Here is a 9,423-nt window from a genome sequence, read left to right on the forward strand (position 1 = left end):
GGGTTGTAATTAATTTTAAATATTCTCATTGCACTTCATTAATCATTTCATATTTGGGTTGTAATTTAATTTTAATTACGTTTTCATTGCACTTCATTTTCTATTTGGGTTGTAACTTATTAATGTTTTCATTGCACTTCAATTTGTATTTGAGAGTTGTCACTTCTTATTAAGTTTTACTTATGTATCATAATTTGATGATATGATATGATGCTTGATAATCAAAAGTTTTGAATGACAAAAGTTAGGTGGCCTAAAACTAGTATAAACAAAGGCTTGAAAGTTGAAACAAATGGCCTGAAACTGAAAAGGCTTTAACAAATTGGGCAAAATCTGCAAAACAGAGCTTCAAATTGAAAACAAATTGGGCTTCACAGTAAGCCCATAACTGAACCGAACCGGCCGACATTGTGGTTCAACCTCAATACGATAAATCGCAGCCTGCGGAACCGGTTGCGGTAGGCAGAATGGCCCTTCCCAAGGGTGTCGGACGGTAACCAGTTGCTGTTGATCAGTGCGGTAATCGAACTGAAAACAGCACTACTTTTACCCCTCATTTTGACTGACAAATTGATAGACTTGGATTGTAGGACCCAATTGGAACAACTTGTGAAGTTGAAGGATGTAATTGCCTAAAAAAAAAAAATTCACGGACCCAATTGCAACTTGGGGTAAAGTTCAGGGACGTCTACAGTTAAAAACCCTTAAAACAATTACCTCTGCAGCTCAAAAGGATGCTTTCACCCCTCATTTTGACAAACAAATTGACAGACTTGGATGACAGGACTCAATTGGAACAACTTGTGAAGTTAAAGGATGTAATTACCTAAAAAATAAGTTCACGGACCCAATTGCAACTGGGGGCAAAGTTCATGGACGTCTACAGTTAAAAACTCATAAACATATATTATGAAGAATTAAGAAGAATTAAGAGAGGGTTAACTTAGGGTTAAACATAAATATTATAATTATATATTTATTTATAAACATTTATATTTCTGGGTCGGGTATGGGGAGGGGATGCTAGGGTAACAGTTATATATTCTTCTAAGTATGTAGGAAAACAAATACATTACTCTACAAGAAAAAACATTAATAGCGACTGGTATGATGTGACAGATGAGTTGGCTAAAAGCACTATTAGGATCTAAGGCACAATAGGTACAAATAATCATGTGTTAGCTATAGTAGGACCTAAACTAACAGTGTTTTTAGCCACCTCATTTTATGTCATGGATGTCAATGGATATTAATTATGTTTTTTTGTAGTGAAATTAATTTATTTAGGAATGATGGCCACCTCATAGCCTCTAATTTTCTTCACGATTTCTAACATCTTGTTGTTGATGTAAACAGCAAAAGAACTTCTCTTCCTCTTTATAAGCTTTTGTGCTTTGAACACGAAGTCCAGTGGGTTTGAAAATTCAGTTAACTTGGGCATGGTCACCGGCATGAAGGCCATTCGGTTCCCCCACGGCATCTCGGAATCCGGTTTGTTCATCTCTTTGATCGGCTTGTAATCACCATGAGTGATCCTGGTATTGACCAAAACCAAGGCTGTGCAACTTGCAGTGCTTGATTTTTGGCTCTTCTCTTGCATGTACAGATGATTTGAAGAAAGCCATACATGACATATAGTAACAATAACTTGATAAGATTGGTGTAACTTCAACTTTCTGCTTCTTTAAACTTCATACTAAAATTCCATAAAATTAAGTTTCACTACTACAAAAAGTGAAAAAGACGACCAGAAAACAACGACGGTCTAAGTGAAAACCGTCGTGGTTTATAAAAAGACGACGGTTCTAAAAACACCGTCGTGTAATACAACCTTAGACAACTAAAAATGGAGTTTCAAATGGCTGTTCAAAAACAACGACGTACATAATTAAACAACCGACGTCTATTTGAAACAGATTTCCGCAGTGTAAAATCAATGCCAACAAAGAACGGCAGAAGTTATGAATCGACCGACGTAGAAAGTAAAGACGACGATTTCAATAAAAACTGCCGTTTTTACTCATAAAATAACACGACGAGGTTTTCGTATAAGACGCCGTATAATTACAAACAAATCCACGGCTTTAAAATACAAAATATCGCCGTATTAAATTAATTTACAACGACGGAAAATATAAATATATCGACGTCATTCTCGTATAGTTCTACTACGTTATCTTTAAATCGTACAATAAAATTTATCGTCGTATTTATTCATTTTATACGTCGTACCTTTAATTTTAACGGTCGTCTTAATAAGAATTTTTGTTAACAATTTTTTTCTTTGATTTTCTTATCCTACGTCGGTAGATCTACTTAATGACAAGAATTGAAATAACCACGACGGTTTATATAGAACACCGCCGACATAATCAGTTTTGTCTGAGATCCCAAGGGTTACGAAATCTTACCAGATGGAACTCTGTTCCACATCATAATCTTAACAGATGACACAGATTTGCAAATATTGCGTCGTGTTAGTTTACAAATTCTAGAACATTAATTTCCCTCATTTTAAATTTCCTCGGGAAAGAAAAATCTATTTATCACGCTTTGGAATTGAAAACTAAAACTGAAAGAATACGGGAAAAAAAACTCTATTTATAATTTAAAATTAAAATCCACGTCGGTTGTAGTACACTTAACGACATTTAACAAAATAATCTACGTCGGTAATTATAAATCTACCGCCATCTTAACTTAATATAGACGACGAGAAAAGACGACGGTAGAACAGAAAACCGCCGTTGTTTCAGTTTCTTTAACATATCTTTCTGCAGGACTTGTGTAGTTCAAAGCATTGACAATGTCTTCATCATATCTCCCAGAAACTACTGATTCAATTGCTCATGCTTTAGAGGCCATCTGAAGCCATTTCTATTCTTTATCGCATTCTTGAAACCCATCTTCTTCTTCTGAAGCTCTACGGATAAAGGAAGAGGCTATCACAATAAATCCGACGGATCTTCTTAGGCAAGAAAATCAAGCAGAGGATCAGGCACATCTGATCTTCAGATTTCCCTAAGAAGCGAACTTTCCTTCGACAGCGAGTGGAGGCCAGGCTTGCATCTCTTTTGATGGAAAGCAAGGAGTATTCAGAAGCACTAAGTGTCCTATCAGGCTTGATCAAGGAAGTGAGAAGGCTAGTTGACAAGCTTCTTCTTGTGGACATATATTTGATGCGAGTAAGCTCAATTTCTCTTTGAGAAAACATCCAAATTATTGTCTTTGAGACATGAGAGACTGAGAGAGGAAGAACTTGGAACCTTAAATGTAAACCGAAAATGAATGAAAGCGACAAATTTATAGAATAAATTTTTAAAACCAACGGCGGTCCTTACAAAAAAACCGCCGTTTAAATTGTAAAATCAACGTCGGTATGATCGACGTATATTACAGAAATCCACGTCGGTAAATTAATAAAAACGACGTGTTAAATAATATACCATGACGCGAGTTATTACTTATGTACTTTAATTTTTGAGTTTACTACGACGGTACCTACAAACTACTGTCGTATTTATTTACCACGTCCGAAGTTAAATGTACCGTCGTATTTTGTAATTTATACGTCGTAGTTATATGTAACCGCCGTATTATTTTTTTGAAATGGTTTTATATGTAAGCAACTTTTCGTCTACTTGACTTACACATTTGTTGTTTTTATATTCTTATTTTATTTAAATCTGTCATCCAAAAAAGAAACTTTACATATTGCAGAATATTAATTTCCTTCGTTTTAAATTTCCTCCGGAAAAAAAACTCTATTTATAACGCACTGTAATTGAAAAATAAACTGAAAGGTCAGGGAAAAAAAATTCTATTCATAATTTAAAAATTAAAATCCACGTCGGTTATATTAAACCTAACGACGTTAAATGAAATGATTCCACGTCGAACGAAAAATATTGCGTCGTGTTAGTTAAAAACGACGTAGTTAAATGTAACCGCCGTATTATTTTTTTGAAATGGTTTTATATGTAAGCAACTTTTCGACTTACACATGCACTGTTTCCAAACCCGATTAAAAATTTCAATCTCCCAGAGAAACCTTTTCGTCTTTTTTCCTTGTCAGAGCATTGTCAGAGTTTCTCATCGTCTTCCTCTCGTCTTCTTCGTCGTCTCTGAACTTAAACATCGATCATCTTCCTCTTGCTTTCATTGCACGCAAAAGGTAAGCTTTCATTTTCACTATTTTGGTTACTGTTTTGCATGCTCATACGTTTTTTGTTTGAAAAATCTTTTTACCTTTTTTCTGGCCAAAATCATTTTACTTCTTTCCAAGTTTGATAAAATATACAGACAAAGAGAGAAACTTCCAACTTTGAAGACAACTACATCAACTAAATAAGACGACGGTAGACCACAACGGTTCGTCAGTTGTTCTAGCGTCGTCTGAAAATTGACAAAGTTGTTTTTAAAATAATAGTATTTTTTTATATGCTTGTTTAATTGCAGGTTTGATTTCGCTGAACAATGGTTTTTGTTTTTCCCTTATTTGATAAAATATAAAGAAAAAGAAACTAGGGTTGGTATCTAATATAGACGACAAAATATCTTATTATTTTACGTCGTGTGAATGTTAATACCACGACGGTGTATTACTATTGACGTCGTATGAACATAAATACCACGACGTTATATAAATAATAGTTTACCACGACGGTGTATTACTATTGACGTCGTGTGAACATATATACCACGACGTTATATAAATAATGGTTTTAAACATTTATTACGTCTGAGATTATTTCATTGCGTCGTCTAAAATCATATCATACGTCGTATTTTTTTAATACCGTCGTTTGTGTTCTTAATGTTTTCCTGAAATATTTTCACTTGCAGTTTTGTCTGTTAAAATGGTTTCTCAACAACAAACTAAGGATTCTGGCTCCAAGAAGCTTGGAATGGTAGCTCCTCAAGACAAGTCTTCTTAGGAGATGAAGTCTTCGAAGAAGATGAAGTTTGCTTCATCATCTGCTGAGACAGAACAAACCAGCCAGACAACAATCTCAGATGATTCAAAGACTGGTCGAGGTATGAGCACAATGCCTCGTGTTGTGAAGAGAAAGCTTCAGAAACTGAGGCCAATTGTTGAGTACAATAAAAGGGGGAAAGGTGTTGGCCAAGCACATATTGAGATGCAGTCGTATATTGGTGTGTTGGCACGCTCCAGGATCCCACTTGTGGACAAGAAATGGTCCCAAATCCCCAAGGATATAAAGGAGCAGATTTGGGAAGCAGTTGACATGGCTTTTGTCGTAGGCCAAGGGGGCAAGACCTCTGTTTTAGCTTCTGCTTCCAAGAAATGGAAGGATTTCAAGTCTACACTAACGAGGCATTATATCCTTCCATACACCAATGACAGGGAGAAATTAAGCCAACCCCCTGAAACATATAAATTCATAGAGAAAGCACAATGGGATGCCTTTGTAGCTTCAAGGCTATCCAAAGATTTTGAGTCTGTGCATTCTCAACATGCACAGATTAGGGAGAAACTCGAGTACAATCATCGATTGTCTCGAAAAGGATATGCTGGATTGGAGGATCAATTGGAGGAAACCATGCCTGGGGTAGAAATTGATCGATCTACCTTATGGAAGAGAGCTAGACAGGACAAACATGGTAACATCCCTGATCCAAAGGTGGCAGAGAAAGCAAAATTAATTGTAAGCCTACTATCACTCTGTTTTAAATTTTTATTAAACTGTGAATTATTCTTATTACGTCGTATGTTATATTTTTCGTCGTGTGAATGATATTACCACGTCGAAAAGTTTTTAAAAACGTCGTTAAAGGTCTAAATAGGAATCACTACTATGTTTTCTGTAATTATAGCATAAGACGTCGGTGGTTCATTTTCGCGTCGTGTGAATGATATTACCACGTCGAAACTTTTTTAAAAACGTCGTTAACGGTCTAAATAGGAATCACTACTCTGTTATCTTTAATTATAGCATAAGACGTCGGTTGTTTATTCATTTCGTCGTTTTAAATAAATAACCACGTCGGTATAACTACCGTCGTGATAAGTTATAATAACGTCGGTTTATACGTTATTGCGTCGTGTGAAATTATATAATACGTCGTTTGTACATAAATAACCGTCGTGTGTTTTTTTGTTTATCTTTTTTTAGGATGAATTGCAGAAACAAGTCTCGGAAGGCAAAGTCAGAGTAGATGGCAGCAATGATGTGCTGACCATGGCTTTGGGCCCCGAGCATCCAGGCAGACTGAGGGGAGTTGGTGCTGGTGTTTCCCCAAGGCAATATTTCAATTTGCCCAAACCACAGAGGGTGAGCTTTGACGACCGTTTAAGAGTTCTCCTTCAAGAAGAGACTAAAAAGATGGAGGCTAAGGCAAGGGAAGAGGCCTTAAGGATGGAGGCTAGGACGCTAGGACAAAACAATTGGTAGAGGCTGAGAGGGAGCATTTCCTGAGTCAGCTTTCCCAATTTTGATCCAAGCATGCTTAAACCAAGAATTAGCCAAAGCCCCAAAAATCCAATGTCTGACAAAGCTAGCTGCTCTGGAGGTGATGTGAGATCCCTACATTTGGAGGATGATACTGCCAAAATGAGGAAACATCAGCCAGATGAAGAGAAGGAAGAAGAAAAAAGAGATGAAGAGAAGGAAGAAGAAAAGGAGAAAGAAGATGAAGAAAAGCATGACGACAAGGTATGTTCACATAACTTTGCCTTTTTTATTTGTTTTTCAAAATTTCAGACGTCGATATTTTTATTTAATCCGTCGTTTGTTTAAAACTTAGATGGCGGACTTTTTTTAAGACGTAATAAAATATTTAAACGACGGTTTTTGCACCGTCGTTTAAATGGTTTCAGACGACGCTTTATTCATAAAACCGTCGTCTTTATTGAATTACCACGACAGTTTTTTTACCGTCGTTTAAATATTTTTAAGACGACGTTTTATTCCTTAAACCGTCGTCTTTATTGAATTACCACGTCATTTTTTTTATTTCTTTAAACAGGTTATTGAAGTTGGTGCTTATTCAAATATGGAGGCGTCATCTTCTTTAAAAACCCTTTGTCGTTTTGTGGAAACGACACTCCTGCCTGAGGATAAGACACTCCAATTTACAATTGATAAGGAGGTGTTTGGTGGTGAGCGCGATACCTTCCTCCTGCCTGAAGATATTACACAATTTGCAGGCATGGAAGAAATTGGAGCTACTGTATTGGCTGTATATATGAGGTTTGTACTTCTAAGATAATAACTCGTTGGTTTATATATTGCGTCGTCTTAACTAACTACCGTCGTGATAAATATATTATAACGTCCTTATCTATTTCAGTACGTCGTGTGAAATATTATAATACGTCGTTTTTTTATACATAACCGTCGTGTTTGTTTTTGCTGACTTGTTTATATTATTTTATGTATTTAGGTACTTACACGATGTTTTGAAACAAGCCAATATGTGCAGCATGGTTGGCTTTATTGACCCTGCTACAGTTAGTGCCAACTCTGGCACAATAACTGAAAGATCACGACTGGTAGCAGCTCGACTTCAGAAGACAGACGGTGAACAGCTTTTCATGATGCCTTACAATCCAGGGTTAGTCTCCTTAGGATTTTGTTTTTATGATTTTCAATAAATGACAGCTTATAAACTAACCACGTCGGTGTTTTATTTTATTTAGTCGTTTGAAACTACTAACCACGTCGGTATTTATTTGTCGTCGTGATAAATATATAATGTCGTCGTTATCTACTTTATTTCGTCGTATGAAATACTATAATACGTCGTTTTTGTAAATAACCGTCGTTTTTATATTAATTTTGTGCAGCCGTCATTGGATCTTGCTGATTGTAAGAGCAAAGAAGGAGACCGTCTATTTTCTGGATCCTCTGCCAGGTCATCGTGTGGTCGACGAAGAGGCGAAAAACATCGTGAACAGTGCTTTAAAAATATATAATACCCACATAGGCCGAGCAGGACGTAAAAATGTAATTTGGAAAACTCTCTCAGGCACACCAAAGCAACCCAGCAATGTCGAATGCGGGTATTATGTGATGCGCTTCATGAGGGACATCATCATGGATCCTTCCTTGGGGTTTGAGAATAAGGTAAGAAGAAATTACCTTCATACATTTCACGTCGTTTTTTGTATTATCAACGACGGTCATGTAAAATTAACGTCGTTGAATGGATATACTACGTCGGTTATGAAAAATATCGTCGTCTGTGATTGAATTTCTTTTTATTTATAAACCCTAATAGTCATTGTTTATGCAGTATGCCAAGGGAAACCAGGAAGCTTCATACCCCCAAGAAGCCATTGATGAAGTCCGGAATGAATGGGTAGAGTTTGTTTTCCAAATTATTAAACAGCGCAATTATTGAACACTTGATATTTATGTATAATGTACAAATTTTCTCTATAATATGTAATGTAAAAATTTGTTGAGGTTTTCTTAAATTAAAAAAAAAACAAACATACAAATTGCTTAACCGACGTGTAATACTTTTCCAACGACCTAATAAAGTCACAAACCGTCGTATTTTGTTGTTTCGTGTTTTAAACAAATACGACGTAAAAATATAGTTAGACGACGTTCTTTGAACAATTGAGTCGTTTATGGTTTACAACATCTTCAATTTCTTAAGGGTTCAGGGTATCATCGACGACGTTTATGTAACGACAGCGGTTAAGTCGTAAAATATATATTTTACGTCGTATAGTTAAATAGCCGCCATGGTTTCTCATTTTAACGACGTCATTTTAACGACTTAGTAGTCTATTACAATTTACAACGTCTACAATTTATTAACACCGACGTGGTTTGTTGTTGTGGTAAGAATATTTTATTATTTTTATATCAAAATATTCAAAATAAATTTAAAATAAATCAGAAAATTGAAAAGTCAACTCCTATGAAGTCATTGATATATTTTCTTCCACATAAACCTTGAAAAAATTCATTTTGAATAACAAAAATTTAAAATGACCATCCAAAACAAAATTGTTTTGATGAGTCATAAAATCACTTCTAGTTTTATGGTTTAGGGTTTAGAGTCTAGGGTTTAGAGATTAGGGTTGTTATTTATTGGGGTTTATTTTTAAAGTATAATTTTTGGGTAGTCTAGGGTATATGTTAGGCTTTAAAACCATAAAACCTTTTATAAACTTAATTTTTTAAATTGTATAATTTAATTTTATGGGTTTAGTGTATTAATTTTTAACGACGGTGGTTGGGTCGTGGAATACATATTTTACGTCGTACAGTAAAACATACGACATGGTTTACGCTTTAAACGACGTCATTTTAATATGTAAGTCGGTTTATATAATTTACAACGTTTTTAATTTCTTAACACCGACGTGGTTTCTCATTTTAACGACGTCATTTTAACGACTTAGTAGTCTATTACAATTTACAACGTCTACAATTTATTTAA

The 9,423-nt window shown here is 35.3% G+C and overlaps 1 pseudogene; it reads right to left on the reverse strand.

Moving 5' to 3' along the window:
* LOC18766136 overlaps positions 1,280–9,423 on the reverse strand; it is a 16,625-nt pseudogene continuing 8,481 nt past the window's right edge.

Source organism: Prunus persica, chromosome G3 (genome assembly GCF_000346465.2).
Source record: "Prunus persica cultivar Lovell chromosome G3, Prunus_persica_NCBIv2, whole genome shotgun sequence".
Lineage (NCBI taxonomy): Eukaryota > Viridiplantae > Streptophyta > Magnoliopsida > Rosales > Rosaceae > Prunus > Prunus persica.